This window comes from Micromys minutus (assembly GCF_963924665.1).
Source record: "Micromys minutus genome assembly, chromosome: 24".
Taxonomy (NCBI): domain Eukaryota; kingdom Metazoa; phylum Chordata; class Mammalia; order Rodentia; family Muridae; genus Micromys; species Micromys minutus.
This window is the reverse complement of record NC_137959.1, coordinates 22,068,973-22,090,777: the sequence shown is the minus strand read 5'-3', so window position 1 is coordinate 22,090,777 and position 21,805 is coordinate 22,068,973.

Below are 21,805 nucleotides of genomic sequence, written 5' to 3'. Positions count from 1 at the left end.
ACATGTCATTTACACGTCAATAGAAAACCTCCTTCCTTGAAGTTGTATAACCTAAAAAAGGAGGTGATATCCAGGGATACAGAACCTCAGAAAGCAGTGGCCTTTTCTTTTCTTTTCCTTTTTTTTTTCTTTTTTTTTTTTTTTTTTTTTTTTTTTTTTTTTTTTTTTTTTTTTTGCCAGGTGGAAACCCACAATTTCTATAAGATCTGGGAGGGAGCTCAATTAACTCATGAGTTACAGCCAAAGACTGACAAACAAAACTAAAGAAATAGATAAAACCTCGGTGAGAAAGAAAAACAGCCAATTGAGTGTGAATGTGAACTGCAGGCAAAAAATTAATGACCTTAAAATATCTAGAAGAGGATTAATATATATATATTACACAAAATTTCACCAAATAGTCATGAAAACAAGTGAACCAATTTAAAATGGGTTATAGAACTGAACAAGAACTTCTCAGAAGAAAAAATAAAAAAATGTCCAAGAAATATATAAATCATGTTGATCATCCTTAGCTGTGAGACAAATGAAATTTAAAACTATGTTGACACCAGTCAAAGTGGCTAAGTTAAAGAATATAAACGATTTTTATCTAACTAACAAAATATTCCTGTTCATAACTAAATAACTATTGTAGCAAATTCAGGTGCTTATTTTCTCTATTCAAATTTTCTTTGACACAGCTAGAAGTTAAATATTTTCTTTTGAGTACCATAATTGATTTTTTTTTCAAAATGCTCATGTTGGTACCTCGTGGAAAGAATGTATTGTCATTCAAATTTGGACATTTCAATTTGCTGTCTTTGGAACCAACTTCAGAGATTGATGGATTCAACTTTATTTGAGGAATAAACTTTCTGTCTTGATTTATATCTGTCTTATCATTTATGTCCTTTAGAATCTCCCACATTTCACTAAACACATCTGGAGTTCACTCATATGAACAAAATGAATGAGACATAGTGCAAGCTAGGGTGGAGTTTTAGTGGATTATACTTCTTTAGAATATTAAATACAACCTTAGGCTACAGGTGCCTTTGGAGAGCCAGAAAGTAAGAATGAAGGTTCTTAGAGCCTGGAATAAATGCTTGGGTAGTATTATTAAATAAATATCTGATATTTCTATTAATAAATTGAACATCAGAAATGTTGAACTCTTTCTGATATTAAAATTCAGTTTATAAAACTATGTTAATATTTCAACTGTTTTACAGCATAATTCTTATAATCTTGTTCCCCAAAATTTTCACAACAGAAAAGAAAAGTCTTTCTTCTTTATACTTTTGAAAAATGAAAAGGAAATAATATAATTCAAGTACTACTCAAAAAATTGCCTGGTCTATATATTTTTTTAGTTGTAAGTCAATAAATAAACTAATCAAATATAATCCTTGTGCTAATTTGTTAAACTATTTTTAATAAAGTGAGTCCAAAATATGTATTCATTACCACTTAACTATAAATCATTATGGCAAACTTTTCATAAAACATTAGAGGTTATAATTTATTTTCTTCTTCTTTTATATCTTTTCAAGCAATAAGGTTGCATTACAGAACTTTCACCCCGACCTAAAACTCCTAGCACCTGTCTTGTGTCACTCTTTCTTACTTTGGTTTGTAGGCTTGCATAACCCAGTTGGAAAGTTCATTTTTATATCATTATTTCACACTTTATTTTTCTCATGTTTTTATTAAACAACTACATAATAACCATAAAGGATAAGGCACCACCTCTTGCTAAACAAAAACACTAATAATTATTAGAAGTTCAAACTCTTGATTTTCTTAGGTACTCATTTAGCTCCTCACTCTCCTTTCTTATTTGCTTTTATAAGAGGTAAATATAAAATTTACTGTACTAGATCCTTCCTCCTCTTACTTTCCTGAACATCTTCTTGTTTCCAGACATTACCTGGGACTCATGTTCTGTACCCAACTTGAGGACAAGTGGGATTGTCAGTGTTTTGTACACTGAAGATTGCTAGTCACACATACTGAGCTCCTGGCATCACATTCTGACAGAGGTCCCATCTTTAAAAAGAAAAAAAAGGCTTAAATTATTTTACAATTTCCCCAAAACTGAATGGAGAACATTTTCTAAAAGAAAAAAAATTATAGGAAGTGTGTGTGTGTGAAGAATCTATAGACCCAAACAAAACTTATTTGCAATAGTTAATAAGATAATATGAATACTTGTATAGACACTACCCAATGCTGCTACTAAAGGATTGATATTTTCAACTTTGAATTGCTTAAGAAACATTTGAAGATGCAGGAGATGCAGATCAGGTGGTAGAATTTTTGCCTATTATCTACAGAGCTCCAGTTTAGCTTTCCAGCATGAGATACATCTAACATGAGCCATACAGCCCTGCAATGTCAACACAGAAAATACAGGCAGAAAGAGCAGTTCAAGCATATCTTCAGCCACATACAAGTCCAAGGTCACACTGGCATACTCACAGAAAGGCAAGAAAAAAGATGAAGAGATATTAAATGGATCTTGTCAATCTATTTGCAGCCACAGTTTAAGGCACTGAATGGATTTCAAAAGTAGTATTGTAATAGTTTAGAGAACTGTTTGTCTGACATAGGCTTTACATAGGAAATACAGTATTAATATAAAATAGTTTATGATATAGTGTTTCTTGTTACTTCATTGAATATAATAAGATTTAATTGAACAAGAAATCAAACTAAGCAAATTAATAAATAGTAGTGAAGTAATATACATTGGCCAGAGATAGCTTCTGTTAATCCTTGTATGTTAAGTACTTCGGCAATTCTTCACTAAGTGAGCATGTAATGATGCTGCATCTACATCTGCTTTTTCTCACACTTAACATTTCTTCCTAATAAAATTAATCTATTATAGTCATGCTATTATAGTCAATGTAGCATCCATCTTTTTAAATATGCATTAATTTGTCATACTAATCATGTACTGTTGGGCATTTAAGATGTCCTCAATTTTTCATTAATATAAAAATGCAAAAAAAAGCCTTGTAAAATACATAGATTTACAGTTCTATGATTTGTTTTTCAAAAGAGTAGCTCTCAGTGTTTTTGACAATAATTTAAATTTTTTAATTATAAAAAATATACCAAGAGATTGATACTTTAAAAGGCTGTATTTATTATAGAAGAGTGACAATTAATTTTTGACATCATCTTCTAGACTCTGTGCCATTTCATAGAACTATCCTTTAAAGTTAAGTCATTTTTGGCCAGATTTTTAAATTAAATACTTTTTATATGCAGTTTGTGTATTTTTTTGAGAAAATTGGGGTTTTTTTTAACAACTTTATTTGACAAAACAAAGGTAAATGTACAGATTTTAAACATATTTTGCATAAAATTACACAGTACATTTTTGTCAGTATGTTTTTTTTTTAAAGGTTTGATAGTGTGATAAAAATCCCACCAGTAACAATGAGAATAAAGTACATGTAAAACAAGATGCAACCTGGAAATATTCAAAGTTTTCTTGGTGTGTAAAGATTTCTTTATTTTTTTTTTTACAATGAGCAGACAGTACATGTAATACAGGGTACAACCCAGAATTTGTCAATGTGTTCTTGCTGGGTAAAGATTGAGCATGACTATTTTTTTTTTGTTTTGTTTTGTTTTCTTTTTTTCTTGGACTTCATACAGTCTGTGAGTTGTTTCTAGGACAGTGCGAGCCTCTGGGGTTAGCATCCCACTATCAGTGACTGCATATTATGTCTGTTCCTTTGTGACTGGGTTATCTCACTCAGGATGATATTCTCTAGATGCATCCATTTTCTTTTTTTTTTTTTTTATTGTTTTTAAAAATTTTAATTTTAAAGGAGCCCTGTTGCGTGGTAGTGATCTAAATATCCTGCAGCATTGTGATAGGGTTTCAAAGACATCTTTCTCTTTTCTTCTCTGGCTTCCTCAGACCCTCATCTTAATATTAGCTTCCATCTTGATCTCTAAAAACATTCTTCTTCTTCTTCTTCTTCTTCTTCTTCTTCTTCTTCTTCTTCTTCTTCTTCTTCTCTTTTTTTTAATGTATTATATGTGATTATATTATTAATCACATCATGCTGCTATATAATTATCATTAGTGAAATATTATTAATAATAAAATGTTAACCATATCAATGATTAATATTCATGCCAATTATTGGTATTGTATTGTTATAATATTATTATCTTTTTTTTTTGTCTTCAAAACAAGATTTATTTTTTTTTAACATGAAAATACATGGAAAATACATTGGTCTCTTATCTGTTACAAATAAGACTCAAATTATTAATCATAACAAGAAGTGTTTCTTGAGATATTTCCATCTACACAAAAGACTAACAGCTTATTATTTTTTTTAAAGATTTTAAACATTTTTTGCTTAAAATTATACATTTTTGTCAGTACTGTTTTTTCAGAAATTAAAATAAATTTTACATAAAACCATGTGAATATGTTTTTTAGTCAGTACTTGATTTTTTCAAGGGCTTGACAGTATGCATTGAAAACGTACTAGTTGCAATAAGCGTAAAGTACATGCAAAAAAAACGCAACATGGAAATAGTCAAAGTCTTCTTGTTTTGTGAATATATGTATAGTTTTTGTTTTCTTTATTTCTTGGACTTCATACAGAATGTGGTTAAGTCATTGTTTCTGGTGGCTGAGTAGTATTCCATTGTGTAAATGTACCACAATTTTTGTATCCATTCATCTTCTGAGGGACATCTGGGTTCTTTCCAGCTTCTGGCTATTATAAATAGAGCTGCTATGAACATTGTGGTGCATGTATCTTTGTTGAATATTGGAGTGTCTCTGGGGTATATGCCCAGAAGTGAAATAGCTGGGTCTTCAGGTAGTATTATGTCCAATTTTCTGAGGTATCGCCAGAGTGATTTCTAGAGTGGTTGTATTAGTTTGCAAACCCAGCAACAGTGGAGAAGTGTTCCTCTTTCTCCGCAGCCTCGCCAGCATCTGTGGTCATCTGAGATTTGGATCTTGGCCAATCTGACTGGTGTGAGGTGGAATCTCAGAGTTGTTTTGATTTGAATTTCTCTGATGGCTAATGATATCGAGCACTTCCTCAGATGTTTCTCAGCCATTCGATAATCCTCAGCTGAGAATGTTTTGTTTAGCTCTGTACCCCATTTTTTAATTGGGTTATTTGATTCTCTGGTGTCTAGCTTTTTGTGTTCTTTATATACCTTGGATATTAGGCCTCTATCTGATGTGGAGTTGGTAAAGATCTTTTCTCATTCTGTTGGTTGCGGTTTTGTTTTCTTGACAATGTCCTTAGCCTTACAGAAACTTTGCAATCTCATTAAGTCCCATTTGTTAATCTTTGACCTTAGAGCTTGAGCCATTGTTGTTTTGTTCAGAAAATTTTCTCCTGTGTCTCTGTGTTCTAAAGTTTTCCCTACTTTCTTATCTAATAGTTTCAGTGTATCTGGTTTAAAATGGAGATCTTTTAACCACTTACACTTGAGCTTTGTACAAGGAGATAAGCAAGGGTCTATTTTCATTCGTTTGCATGCTGAGTGCCAGTTGGACCAGCACCATTTGTTGAATAGGCTGTCCTTTTTCCATTGAATGTTTAAGGCTCCTTTGTTAAAAATCAGGTAACAATACACATGAGGGCTCATTTCTGGATCTTCTATTCTATTCCATTGATCCACATGCCTATTTCTGTACCAGTACCATGCAGTTTTCAGCACAATTGCCTTGAAATATAGCTTGAGGTCAGGGATATTGATTCTTGCAGATGTTTTCTTGTTGTTGAGGATGGATTTCCCTATTCTAGGTCTTTTGTTATTCCATATGAAATTGCACATTGATCTTTCCAATGCCATGAAGAACTAGGTTGGAATTTTGATGGGAATTGCATTGAATCTGTAGATTGCTTTTGGTAGTATCTCCATTTTTAAAATGTTTATCTTTCCATTCCATGAGCAAGGGAGATCTTTCCATTTTCTGAGATCCTCCTCAATTTCCTTCTTTAGAGGTTTGAAGTTCTTGTCGTGCAGGTCCTTCAATTGCTTAGTTAGAGTCACACCAAGGTATTTCATAGATTTTGTGAAGATTGTGAAGGGTACCTTTTCCCTAATTTCTTTCTCCACATGTCTGTCCTTTGAGTATAGGAAGGCTACTGATTTGTTTGAGTTAATTTTGTATCCAGCCACTTTGCTGAACTTGTTTATCAAATGTAGGAGTTCTCTGGTGGAATTTTTGAGGTCACATAAGTACACTATCATGTCATCTGCAAAGAGTGATGTTTTTATCTCTTCCTTTCTGATTTGTATCCCCTTAATCTCCTTTTGCTATCTAATTGCTCCAGCCAAGACTTCCAGTATGTTGAATAGGTAGGGAGAGAGTGGGCAGCCTTGTTGAGTCCCTGATTTTAGTGGGACTGCTTCAAGTTTCCCACCATTAAGTTTGATGTTGGCTGTTGGTTTACTGTATATTGCTTTTATTATGTTTAAGTATGGACCTTGGGTTCCTGTTCTTTCCAGGACTTTTAACATGAAGGGGTGTTGATATTTGTCAAATGCTTTCTCAGCATCTAGTGAGACGACCATGTGATTTTGTTCTTTGAGTTTGTTTATATGGTGGATTAGGTTGATGGATTTCCTTATATTAAACCATCCCTGCATCCCAGGGAAGAAGCCTACTTGGTCATGATGAATGATCATTTTGATGTTTTCTTGGATTCGGTTTGCAAGTATTTTGTTGAGTATTTTTGCATCAATGTTCATAAGTGAGATTGGTCTGAAGTTCTCTTTCCTTGTAGGGTCTTTGTGTGGTTTAAGTACGAGAGTTATTGTAGCCTCAAAAAATAAGTTGGGTAGTATTTCTTCTGATTCTATCTTTTGGAATAGTTTGGAGAGTATTGGTGTTATATCCGCAATAAATGTCTGAAAAATTTCTGCACTGTACCCGTCTGGACCTGGCCTTTTTTTTGGGAGGCTTTTGATTACTTATTCTATTTCTTTAGGTGTTATAGGGTTATTTAGATGGTTTACTTGGTACTGGTTTAACTTTTTGATTTTTTATCTGTCTAGGAATTTGTCCATTTCCTCCAGATTTTTCAATTTTGTGGAGTATAAGTTTTTGTAGTAGGATCTGATGATTTCTTGAATTTCCTCAGTTTCCGTTGTTATGTCTCCACTATCCTTTCTGATTTTGTTAATTTGTCTACTCTCTATTTGCCCTCTAGTTAGTCTGGCTAGGGGTTTATCAATCTTGTTGATTTTCTCATAGACCCAACTCTTGGTTTTGTTGATTTTTTCAATGGTTCTTTTTGTTTCTATTTGGTCTACTTCTGCCCTAATTTTGATTATTTCTTGCCATGTACTCTCCTTGGGTATATCTGCTTCTTTTTTGCTAGGGCTTTTAGCTGTGCTATCAGGTTGCTGATGTGAGCTCTCTCCAGTTTCTTTTTGGAAGCACTTAGGGCTATGAGTTTTCCTCTCAGTACTGCTTTCATTGCATCCCATAGGTTTGGGTATGTTGTGTTTTCATTTTCATTGAATTCTAGAAAATCCTTAATTTCTTGCTTTATTTCTTCTTTGACCCTTCTATGGTTTAATATAGCGTTGTTTAATTTCCATGTGTATGTGGGGTTTTTGTTGTCTTCGTTGTTGTTAAAGACCAGCCATAGACCTTGGTGATATGAGAGGATGCATGGGAGTATTTCAATCTTCTTATATCGATTGAGGCTCACTCTGTGTCCAATTATATGGTCAATTTTCGAGAAGGTGCCATGGGGTGGTAAGAAGAAGGTGTATTCTTTTACTTTAGGATGATATGTTCTGTATTTATCTATTAATTCTAGCTGGTTCAAAGTCTCTGCTAGTTTTGCAGTGTCCTTGTTCAGTTTCTGTTTCCATGATCTGTCCATTGGTGAGAGTGTGGTATTGAAGTCTCCCACTATTATTGTGTGGGGTGAAATGTATTTTTTTGCGCTTTAGTAGGGTTTCTTTTATGATTGTAGGTGCTTTTTTAATTGGAGCATATATGTTAAGGATTGAGAGTTCCTCCTGACAGATTTCCCCGGTAATGAATAAAAAGTGTCCTTCCTTATCTTTTTTGATACCTTTTGGTTAGAAATTTACTTTATTCGATATTAGAATAGCCACTCGAGCTTGCTTCTTGGGACTGTCTTCCTGGAAGTTTTTTTCCCACTCTTTTACTCTGAGATAGTGTCTGTCTTTGTCTCTGATACGAGTTTCCTGTATGCAGAAAAAGGCTGGATTTTGTTTATGTATCCAGTCTGATAGCCTTTGTCTCTTTATTGGGGAGTTGAGTCCATTTATGTTAATAGATATCAATGAGTAGTTGTTTCTGTTTCCTGCTATTATTGCTTTTGTGGGTTGAGTTGTGTCTGTGTCTTTTTCTTATTTTGGTTTTCTTGTTAGGAGTTTTCTTGTTTTTACTAGGCTGTACTTTCCTTCATTATATTGGGTTTTCCACCTAAAATTAATTGTAGTGCTGGGTTTGTGGTCAGATATTGTGTAAATTTTGATTTGTCTTGAAATATCTTCATCTTTCCATCTATGGTGATTGATAGTTTTGCTGGGTATAGCAGCTTGGGCTAGCACTTGTGCTTTCTTAGGGTGTCCACAATGTCTGTCCAGGCTCTTCTAGCTTTCATAGTCTCTGTTGTGAAATCGGGTGTGATTCTGATTGGCCTGCCTTTATATATTACCTGACCTTTTTCCCTTACTGCTTTTAGTATTCGTTCTTTGCTTTGGGTACTTGGTGTTTTTACTCTTATGTGTCGAGAGGTATTTCTTTTCTGGTCCAATCTATTTGAATTTCTGAAGGCTTCCTTTATGCTCGTGGTCATCTCATTCTTGAGGGTACGGAAGTTTTTTTCTACGATTTTGTTGAAAAAATTTACTGTGCCTTTTAGTTGATACTCTTCTCCCTCTTCTATTCCTATTATCCTTAGGTTCAGTCTTCTCATTGTGTCCTGGATTTTCTGGACATTTTGGGTTAGGGGCTTTTTTTTTTTTGCATCTTCTCTGGCTGTTCTGTCTATGTTTACAATGTTGTCTTCTTCCTCTGAGATTCTCTCTTCTATCTCTTGTAATCTATTGGAAATGCTTGCTTCTGTGACTTCTGATTTATTTTTCAGGTGTTCTACCTCTAGGGTTATGTCTTTTATTGTTTTCTTTATTGTTTCAATTTCTGTTTTAAATTCCCTCTTCCATTCCTTCATCTCTTTGGTTCTGTTTTCCTCTAGTTCTTTGAGTTCTTTGAGTGTTTTTCTTGTTTTCTCTTTAAAAGCTTCTGAGTCTTTTTGCTTTTCCTCCCGTTCTTATTTAAGTGTCTCTATCAGCATCTTGAGGTATGATTTCACGTCTGTGTCTTTTTTTTTCTGGAGTGCTTGGCATTCTAATGTTTGCTGTTCTAGGAGAGCTGGGTTCTGGTGTTGCTAGGTTGTCTTTGGTTCATTGGGATATACTCTTTTGCTTTCCTCTTTCCATTTTGTTGTCAGTGATATGTTCTCGCCTTTCCCTTGTACCTGGTCTGTGTCCCTGGATCAGATGGGTCGAGCCCTCTTCTATGCCTCTGAGTCGCCGGGTGGGAACAGAAGTTCCAAAGTTGTGTTCCTGGTCCCTGGATCAGGCAGGTCAGGGGGTGCACTTTCTGTGTGCACTCCGTAGAGATCTCTCATCTCCCTGGCTGCCTAGATCTCCTACTCACCAGTGTTTCAACCTTTAGGAGCTGCAGGTCCAGTAGCAGATGGGCCGGGCTCTGTTCTGTGCCCTGAAGTCACTGCCTGTTGGAAACAAAAGTTCCAAAGTTCTGTTCCTGGTCCCTGGATCAGGCAGGGCTTGGCAGGGGGTGCGCTTTCTGTGCACACTCCACAGAGATCTCTATGCTCCCTAGCTGCCTAGATCTCCTACTCACCAGTTGTTCAACCTTTAGGAGCTGCCGGTCTGAGTGGTAGATGGGCCGGGCTCTATTCTGTGCCCTGAAGTCTATAGCATGTAGAAAAGTGTCTGAAAGTTAGTTTGGATACTATATGCATTTTTGCCAATTAATATAAGAGGGTTCTCTTATAGTATACAATCTCTCCAGTACTGGGATCTTCACAATAGTTATACTGAATCAGGCATAAGTTCTATTATGTGTAGTGAACTTTACACACAGTCAGAAACCAGTTGTATATACATTGCCCTCATCAGCTTTAACTCTTAATTTGACATAGTCTAGAATCTAGTAATAATGGAGTTTCAATGAAGGGAGTGCTTAAAACAGGTTGTTCTATGAGTAAGTTTGTGGAGGATTGTCTAGATAGTTAATTGTTATAAGAATTTCCCAACACAGTAGATGCCACTGTCTCCAGGAAAAAATAAAGGTCCTGTGTTGTGCAACAATGATTTAAAAAAAAAATGGCGAGAGCCTGGCCCAACCACCAGCCGGAAAGGCGGCTCCAGCCAGAAAGGCGGCTCGTATAGGCTGAGCAACTGGTGAGTGGGAGACCTAGGCTGCGGGGGAGCAGAGGGACCTCTGCGGAGTGCACACAAAAGGGCACCCCCTGCCCTGATCTGCCCTGTCCTCCCCGATCCAGTAACCAGGAACAGATCTTAGGAACTTCTGTTCCCACCCGGAGAGGACTTCAGGTCGCAGAGCAGAGCCTGGCCCAACCACCAGCCGGAAAGGGGGCTCCAGCCAGAAAGGCGGCTCTTACAGGCTGAGCTACTGAGACCTGGAACAGATCTTAGGAACTTCTGTTCCCACCCGGAGAGGACTTCAGGTCGCAGAGCAGAGCCTGGCCCAACCACCAGCCGGAAAGGCGGCTCCAGCCAGAAAGGCGGCTCGTACAGGCTGAGCAACTGGTGAGTGGGAGACCTAGGCTGCGGGGGAGCAGAGGGATCTCTGCGGAGTGCACACGGAAAGGGCACCCCCTGCCCTGACCTGCCCTGTCCTCCCCGATCCAGTAACCGTGAACAGATCTTAGGAACTTCTGTTCCCACCCGGAGATGACTTCAGGTCGCAGAGCAGAGCCTGGCCCAACCACCAGCCGGAAAGGCGGCTCGTACAGGCTGAGCTACTGTGACCAGGAACAAATCTTAGGAACATCTGTTCCCACCCGGAGGTGACTTCAGTACGCAGAGCAGAGCCTGGCCCAGCTGCCACCCGGAAACTGGGCTGCTGGGGAGAAGAGAGATCTCTGAGGAGTGCACACGGAAAGTGTACCAGGGACACAGACCAGATACAAGGGAAAGGCAAGAACATATCACTGACAACAAAATGGCAAGAGGAAAGAGAAAGAGTATATCCCAAGGAAACCAAGACAATCTAGCAACACCAGAACCCAGCTCTCCGATAGTAGCAAACATAGGAATTCCAAACACTCCAGAGAAAGAAGACACAGACCTGAAAACATGCCTCAAGACGCTGATAGAGTTACTTAAACAAGAAAGGGAGGAAACGCAAAAAGATTCAGAAGCTTTTAAAGAAGAAACAAGAAAAACACTCAAAGAACTCAAAGAACGAGACGAAAACAGAACCAAAGAAATAAAGGAATGGAAGAGGGAAATTAAAACAGAAATTGACACAATAAAGAAAGCGCTAAAAGAGATAACCCTAGAGTCAGAACACCAAAAAAAGAAATCAGGAGTCACAGAAGCAAGCATTTCCAACAGATTACAAGAGATCGAGGAGAGAATCTCGGGGGCAGAAGACAACATTGCAAACATAGACAAAACAGCCAGAGAAGATGCAAAAAACAAAAAGCCCCTAACCCAAAATGTCCAGGAAATACAAGACACAATGAGAAGACCGAACCTAAGGATAATAGGAATAGAAGAGGGAGAAGAGTATCAACTAAGAGGCACAGTAAATATCTTCAACAAAATCATAGAAGAAAACTTCCCTAGCCTCAAGAATGAGATGACCACGAGCATAAAAGAAGCCTTCAGAACTCCAAATAGGTTGGACCAGAAAAGAAATACCTCCCGACACATAATAGTAAAAACATCAAGTGCCCAAAGTAAAGAAAGAATACTAAAAGGAGTAAGGGAAAAAGGTCAGGTAACTTATAAAGGCAGACCAATCAGACTCACACCCGATTTCTCAGCAGAGACTATGAAAGCTAGAAGAGCCTGGACAGATATCATGCACTCCTTAAGAGAGCACAAGTGCCAGCTCAAGCTGCTATACCCAGCAAAACTATCAATCACCATCGATGGAGAGACAAAGATATTTCAAGACAAATCAAAATTCACACAATATATGACCACAAACCCAACACTACAACGAATTACAGGTGGAAAACCCAATACAAGGAGGGAAAATACCGCCTAGTAAAAACAAGAAAACTCCTAAACAAGAAAACTAAAAAAAGAAAAAAAAACACAGACACAACTCAACCCAAAAAAGCAAAAATGGTAGGATACAGAAACAATTATTCCTTGATATCTATTAAGATAAATGGGCTCAACTCCCCAATAAAGAGACACAGACTATCAGACTGGATACATAAACAAAATCCAGACTTTTGCTGCATACAGGAAACTCATCTCAGAGACAGAGACAGACACTATCTCACAGTAAAAGGGTGGGAAAAAAACTTCCAAGCAAACAGCTCCAAGAAGAAAGCTGGAGTGGCTATTCTAATATCGAATAAAGTAAATTTCCAACCAAAAGTTATCAAAAAAGATAAAGAAGGACACTTTTTACTCATTACCGGGGAAATCTGTCAGGAGGAACTCTCAATCCTTAACATATATGCTCCAAATAAAAAATCACCCACATTCATAAAAGAAACTCTACTAAAGCTCAAAAAATACATTTCACCCCACACAATAATAGTGGGAGACTTTAACACCCCACTCTCACCAATGGACAGATCAGGGAAACAGAAACTGAACAAGGACACTGCAAAACTAGCAGACTTTGAACCAACTAGAATTAATAGATATATACAGAACATACTATCCTAAAGTAAAAGAATACACCTTCTTCTCACCACCCCATGGCACCTTCTCGAAAATTGACCACATAATTGGACACAGAACGAGCCTTCATCGATATAAGAAGATTGAAATTCTCCCATGCATCCTCTCAGATCACCATGGTCTACGGCTGGTCTTTAACAACAACAAAGACAACAAAATGCCCACATACACATGGAAACTAAACAACACTCTGCGAAAGGATAGCAGGGTCAAAGAAGAAATAAAGAAAGAAATTAAGGATTTTCTAGAATTCAACGAAAATGAAAACACAACATACCCAAACCTATGGGATGCAATGAAAGCAGTATTGAGAGGAAAACTCATTGCTCTAAGTGCTTCCAAGAAGAAACTGGAGAGAGCTCACATCAGCAACCTGACAGCACAGCTAAAAGCCCTAGAACAAAAGGAAGCAGATTTACCCAAAAAGAGTAGACGGCAAGAAATAATCAAAATTAGGGCAGAAATAGACCAAATAGAAACAAAAAAAAAACCATTGAAAAAATCAACAAAACAAAGAGTTGGTTCTTTGAGAAAATCAACAAGATTGATAAACCCCTAGCCAGACTAACTAAAGGACAAAGAGAGAGTATCCAAATTAACAAAATCAGAAAGGAAACTGGTGACATAACAACTGAAACTAAGGAAATTCAAGAAATCATCAGATCCTACTACAAAAACTTATACTCCACAAAATTGGAAAATCTGGAGGAAATGGACGAATTCCTAGACAGATACAAGATACCAAAGTTGAATCAGGACCAAGTAAACCATCTAAATAACCCTATAACACCTAAAGAAATAGAAGAAGTCATCAAAAGCCTCCCAACCAAATAAAGCCCAGGTCCAGACGGGTTCAGTGCAGAATTTTATCAGACATTTATTGGGGATATAACACCAATATTCACCAAGCTATTCCAAAAGATAGAATCAGATGGAATATTACCCAACTCATTTCTTGAGGCTACAATAACCCTCGTACCTAAGCCACACAAAGACCCTACAAAGAAAGAGAACTTCAGACCAATCTCACTTATGAACATTGATGCAAAAATACTCAACAAAATACTCGCAAACCGAATCCAAGAACACATCAAAACCATCATTCATCATGACCAAGTAGGCTTCATCCCTGGGATGCAGGGATGGTTTAACATCAGGAAATCCATCAATGTAATCCACCATATAAACAAACTTAAAGACCAAAATCACATGGTCATCTCACTAGACGCTGAGAAAGCATTCGACAAAATCCAACACCCCTTCATGTTAAAAGTCCTGGAAAGAACAGGAATCCAAGGTCCATACTTAAACATAATAAAAGCAATATACAGCAAACCAACAGCCAACATCAAACTTAATGGCGAGAAACTTGAAGCAATCCCACTAAAATCAGGGACTCGACAAGGCTGCCCACTCTCTCCCTACCTATTCAACATAGTACTGGAAGTCCTGGCTGGAGCAATTAGACAGCAAAAGGAGATCAAGGGGATACAAATCGGAAAGGAAGAGATAAAAACATCACTCCTTGCCGATGACATGATAGTGTAATTGAGTGACCCCAAAAATTCCACCAGAGAACTCCTACAGCTGATAAACAAGTTCAGCAAAGTGGCCGGATACAAAATTAACTCAAACAAATCAGTAGCATTCCTATACTCAACGAACAAACATGTGGAGAAAGAAATTGGGGAAAAGGTACCCTTCACAATAGTTACAAAAGCTATGAAATACCTTGGTGTGACTCTAACTAAGGAAGTAAAGGACCTGTATGACAAGAACTTCAAACCTCTGAAGAAAGAAATTGAGGAGGATCTCAGAAAATGGAAAGATCTCCCATGCTCATGGATTGGAAAGATCAACATTTTAAAAATGGCCATCCTACCAAAAGCAATCTACAGATTAAATGCAATCCCCATCAAAATTCCAACCCAGTTCTTCATGGAATTGGAAAGATCAATGTGCAATTTCATCTGGAATAACAAAAGACCTAGAATAGCGAAAACCATCCTCAACAACAAAAAAACATCAGTGGGAATCACTATCCCTGACCTCAAGCTATATTACAAGGCAATTGTGCTGAAAACTGCATGGTACTGGTACAGAAATAGGCAAGTGGATCAATGGAATAGAATAGAAGATTCAGAAATGAGCCCTCATGTATATGGTCACCTGATTTTTGACAAAGGAGCAGTAAACATTCAATGGAAAAAGGACAGCCTATTCAACAAATGGTGCTAGTCCAACTGGCACTCAACATGCAAAAGAATGAAAATATACCCGTTCTTATCTCCTTGTACAAAGCTCAAGTGTAAGTGGATTAAAGATCTCCACATTAACCCTGATACACTGGAATTATTAGATGAGAAAGTAGGGAAAACCTTAGAACACATAGGCACAGGAGAAAATTTCCTAAACAAAACACCAATGGCTCAAGCTCTAAGGTCAAAGATTAACAAATGGGACTTAATGAGATTGCAAAGTTTCTGTAAGGCTAAGGACATCGTCAAGAAAACAAAACGGCAACCAACAGAATGGGAAAAGATCTTTACCAACACCACATCAGATAGAGGCCTAATATCTAAGGTGTACAAGGAACTCAAAAAGCTCGACACCAGAGAATCAAATAATCCTATTAAAAAATGGGGTACAGAGCTAAACAAATCTTTTTCAGTTGAGGAACTTCGAATGGCCGAAAAACATCTGAGGAAGTGCTCGACATCCTTAGCCATCAGGGAAATGCAAATCAAAACAACTCTAAGATTCCACCTCACTCCAGTCAGTTTGGCCAAGATCCAAAACTCAGATGACAGCAGATGCTGGCGAGGCTGCGGAGAAATAGGAACACTTCTCCACTGTTGGTGGGGTTGCAAGCTAATACAACCACTCTGGAAATCGGTCTGGCGATACCTCAGAAAATTGGATATAGTACTACCTGAAGACCCAGCTATTCCACTTCTGGGCATATACCCCAGAGACACTTTAATACACAACAAAGATATATGAACCACAATGTTCATAGCGGCTCTATTTATAATAGCCAGAAGCTGGAAGGAACCCAGATGTCCTTCAGAAGACGAATGGATACCAAAATTGTGGTACATATACACAATGGAATACTACTCAGCCACCAGAAACAATGACTTAACCAAATTCTTAAGAAAATGGCTGCATCTAGAGAAGATCATCCTGAGTGAGATAACCCAGTCACAAAAGAACAGACATAATATGCAGTCACTGATAGTGGGATGCTAACCCCAGAGGCTTGCACTCCCCCAGAAACAACTCACAGACTGTATGAATTCCAAGAAATAAAGAAAACAAAAACTATACATATATTCACAAAACAAGAAGACTTTGACTATTTCCATGTTGCGTTTTGTTTTGCATGTACTTTACGCTTATTGCAACTAGTACGTTTTCAATGCATACTGTCAAGTTCTTGAAAAAAATCAAGTACCGACTAAAAAACATATTCACATGGTTTTATGTAAAATTTATTTTAATGTCTGAAAAAACAGTACTGACAAAAATGTATAATTTTAAGCAAAAATGTTTAAAATCTTAAATCTATATTTGTTTTGAAAAATAAAATCGTTTAAAAAAAAATGGCATGAGGCAGTGGTAGATAAGCCATTAAGAGCCACACCCCATGGACTGTGCTAAATTTCTCGATGTAAATGAATTCAATTATGAAAAATAATAAAACATGAAAGATTAATCCATTAAGACATATTTCCATCAAGATGGAACAGTGAGTTCCTCCCTGATGGTCTGCCATGCTGTATTATGACCTGGAAAACACATGAAAAACATCTTTTCCTCCTGTATGCTATTTTTTTTTTTGTCAGAATGTTTTTCACAAAAGCAGAAAGAAACAGAAAATTTCTATTATGCTCACACCATTATTGCACCCATGAATATATCTTATAAAGTCAGTCATTTCTGTAGTTCTTGATTCACAGTAGCATCAGACTGGTGATGAGTTTTCTCCCTCACAGACTGTACCGCATATTCAAGAACTGTGAAAATAATCCAGTAGAAAAGGAAGATTTAGTTCAGTACTAGTTTGGATTTTTCAAGTGTTATGATCAAAAAATGTATCTTCTGCAAGAGCATGCTAACATTTTCTATATTCAAACTCTTAAGCTTCCTTCATTTTGTATTTGATTTTCAATGATTATTGATGTCAAAACCTGCAATTGTTTGTTTGTTTGTTTGTTTGTTTATGTGATCCCAATACAAATGTGTGTTCATTTATACCACATGGGACTGAGACATTCCCATTTCCCACTATTTATTTATATACTTATTTATTTACTTATTTGCTTTATATTCCAATTGCTGACACCCCCTATCCCATCACCCCATAATAGCAAATGCCCTTTTCTTTGTTTTAAGACTTATTTATTTGTTTTAATGCATGTGAGTACACTGTTACTCTTTACAGAAACACCAGATGAGGGTATCAGATCTCATTGCAGTTGTTTGTGAGCCATGGTGTGATTGCTGGGAATTAAGCCCAGGACCTTTGAAAGAACAGTCAGTGCTCTAATGACTGAACTATCTCCTCAAGCCTCAGCAAACCCTTTCTAATGAACAGAAAATATTACAAATGTCATCACAAGATCTTCCCATGAATTCATTTGGTTTTTGTTTATTTATATTAGAATAGAAAGGGATACCCACAAATCATCTTTTGAACATGTTAAGTAGCTGAATACACAGTGAGAAAGTATCCTAGGAGAGTAGAAAAGGAGCAAACTATGAGTGTTGAGATTCCTCTCCTAGACAAATTATTATTAGTAGAATCCATATCATATGATTTTGAAACTCTTGAGTTGGGCAAGGTTTAAGTATAGAAATACTTTAAAATCTACAGAAGAAGGATTAAGGGGGAAATTTCAGTGAAATTAATTGTCATAAATTCCAAACATGGAATTTGGTCAACACCTATTGTGACATAACCTTGAAGAGAATTATATATATGCCTAGAACACTTTATATACAGTTCTCGTGAGATTGATAGACAAATAGGCATTATTCTTCAGCAAAAAGCTTATTTTATAACTTTTTCTGACCATACAAATTCGACTAACAAGTTATGTTTCCTGGCTGTTCATGTCAGCTATGAATAAAAACTTCCCACCTCTCATTCAATCTGAAGTGAATTTCTACACTATATATAAGAGAAAAGAAAGTGGGATTTCGTTTTGAATATGTTGAAACAGGAGTCAAGTTCCCAAATGGAATAGCGATGCCTTTGACTCTAAGACCAGCAATTGATAAATAGTACCTCATGAAACTGAAGGGCTTCTATAAAGTGAAGAACACTGTCAAGAGAATAAAATGGCACACTACAGATTGGGAAAAAAGACTTTACCAACCTATTATCTGAGAGAGGGCTAATCTCCAACATGTATGAAAATCCCAAGAAGTTAGAATCCAAAAAATAATCCTAAAAATAAAAACAAAAACAAACAACAAAAAACAAATAACAGTTAAAATGTGGGGCACAGAGCTAAACAGAGAATTTCAAATAGAGAAATTTCAATTTGCTGAGAAGCTCTTAAAGAAATATCCAACAGCCCTAGTCATCAGAGATATTCAAGTTAAAACTGCATCAATCAGAATGATTAAGATAAAGATCTCAAGTAATAACAAATGCTGACAAGGATCTAGAGAAGTAGAATACTCCTTTATTGCTTGTGTGAGTACAAACTTTACAACCACTCTCAAAATCAATTTGGTGCTTTCTCAGACAATTGTAAATAGTTATACATGAAAAAAAAAAAAATAGCTACAAATGTCCTGGACATATAATCAAAATATGTTCTACCATACCACAAGGACATGGGATTCACAATGTTTATAGCCGCTTCATTCATAATAGTCAGAAACTGGAGCAACCCAGATGTACCTGACCCAAAGAATGAATACAGAAAATGTAATTTATTTACACAAATTAATATTTATCAGCTTTTTAAAATATCATAAATTTTGCAGGTAAAAGGATATATCTAGAAAGTATTGTCCTTAGTGAAGGATCCCAAACCCCAAAGGATATGCATGGTATATAATTATAACTGGATATTAACCATAAAATACAAGATACCCATAATAAACTCCACAGACCCAAAGAAGGTAAACAAGAAAGAAGGCCTAAGTGAGTGTGTTTGATTATTCCTTCCTTAGAAAGTGAAACAAACTAGGCATTTTCTGACATTAATAAGAGAAGAAGCCCTTTGTCCTGTGAAAGCTCATTTGCCCAGTGTAGGGGAATGTCAGAATGTTGAGGTAAGAATGTGTGTGAGGGGACACTTCATCATAGATGCAGGGGCATGAGGAAATAGGACATGGGGCACCCAGGAAAGAAAGATAACATTTGAAGTGTAAATACATAAAATATTCAATAAAAGTGGGGGAAGAAAAATAGTAATGGGAGGCAAAAAGGATGGAGAGAAGGAAGAAGAAATAAGGATAGAAATAGGAGTGTATTTCTATCAGATATAAACAGTAACTGATATGAAGGAAAACAGTAGAGAAGGCCAAGGGGCCAGTAGAATTAATTGAAATATGCAGCTAGAGAGGTAGGGCATGTGGAGAATTTCTAAGAAGTCCCAGAATCCTGGTAAGGGGAATGTTTCCAGAACTCAGTGCCCATGATCTTAGCTGAGAGGCCTAACAGTTGGGACATGGAACTTGAAGAGGCCACTTCCTGTGGCCAGACAAGATCCCCAGTGGATCTATAATAACAACACACAGATGCAAAACTTGTGACCTGTAATTTGTCTGGTGTAAAAGAAATGCACAGTCAACAATGGAGCATAGTCTTAAGTAATGACTCATTGTAATTGCCCAAATGTATACCCATCCCATGGGCAAGCACCAGTCCTTTACACTATTACTGATACTTTATCATGCTGACAGACAGCAACCTAGCATAACTGTTCTCTGAGAGTTTCTACCCAGTAGTTGACTAAACAAATTCAGATATCTACAGCTAAACATTGAAAGGAGACTGGGTCTCTTATAGAAGAGTTGGGGGAAAAACTAAAGGCCTTGAAGGGGAGAGGAACTACATAGAAAGACCTAGAGAGACATCACAGATAATGGACTCCCAATAAAAGTACATACACAGGCTAGACTGAGGACTGTGGCACAGAGGTAGTAGATGAACAGTTCAGTCTTCATGTGGATCTCCCAACAACTAGGTAGAGTGAGTGCTGTCTATGAAGTTCTAGCCTGACTGAGAAATCAGTTCCCTAAAATGGGCTGCCTTCTCTGGCCTCAGTGAGAGCAGATACCCCTACTTCTGCACAGGTTCGATGTACCAGAATATGGGGATGCCCAAGGAAGTGGCCAGGATGCGATTCTATCCTCTTAGAGGAGAAAAGGAAGGAAGACAGAGAAATGGACACTGCATGTGTGTGGGAGGGTGGGAAATGTGAAGTAGAGTGTTTTGTATATTAATTAATTAATTAATTAACCAAATATGAATGTTGAAAGTTAGTCTTTGTTTCTCATCTCCTTTTTTTCTTTATTTTTAAACATAGATTTTTTTTTTTCTGAATGTGAGTCTGTCCTGTAATTAACACACCTTGAATCGTTTATTTCATTCCTTAGTATCTTTCTGAAAAGCTGGCTTATTGTGAGGCTGTCTCTGTATTTTTGTATCTTTGAAGTGCCTTATAGAGTTTATACTAAATCCTTATATTTTGCATATTTGGGAAATTAGGAAATTACATATTTTTAAACTCATGTTTTCAGTGTTTTTCCCACAGCCTTAAGGGCTTTTCTGAGGTCTTCTACCTTTTATAAGGCATAGAAATGCCCTTTCCACCCGGACTTGTGCTGTCTTTGATTATCATGGAGTCTCTAATCTTGGTAGAAGGGAATATTCTTTAAAGGAGTAATGTAGAAATATGTACAATATTATACAAATACACCTTAATGGCCATAGCAACCATCAACACTCATGGAGTTCCAAGCCCTGCTGGCTCTGTTTCAGGGATGGGAACACCATGCCATATTTAGAAATGTACCATATAGTGTGTGTAAGTGTGTTCATGTTTTTTTTTAATCATTTTTATTGGATATTTTCTGTATTTACATTTAAAATGTTATCCCATTATCTCCCTCCCTACTGATATTCTCTCTCCTTCCACATGTTTCCATAAAGATGCACCCTCTCCTAATCACCTTCTCTACCTCGGTGTATATGTGAAATTCTTATTCAATGCTGATGATTTTAAAGAAACACAACTTAATAAGACTATTAAAAAACAAAATATTTTAAGACCACTTAAGATATAGGGTCAGAAATATAAATATATGATGAATTTTCTGCTAACTCAGTTGATTCTTTAAAAGTAAAAACAAAAAGCATATAATTTGAGAAAAGTAAATAACAATCAGTAGCAAAGCAACAAAATATAATCAAATACAAGAAAGACCAGAAAGTATGAAAAGACAAATACACAGTTTTAATTTTTTTTATGATTTTTATTGGATTGTTTTCTGTATTTACATTTCAATGTTACCTCTTTTCTCTCCACTCCTATCCTCCTCCTCCTCCCCTTCCTTTTATGAAGATACTCCCTCTTCTAACCCTCCTCTCATACCTCAGCTACTTAATGTTCCCCTACACTGGGAGAACCTGCCTTCACAGGACCAAAGGCCACTTCTCCCATTGATGCCAGACAATTCTATCCTCTGCTACCTATGCAACTAGAGCCATGGGCCTCTCCATGTGTGCTCATTGGTTGACGTTTTAGTCTCTAGATTTCTGGAGGGTTTGATTGGTTGAAATGTTGTTCTACTCATGGGATTGCAAACCCTTTCTGCT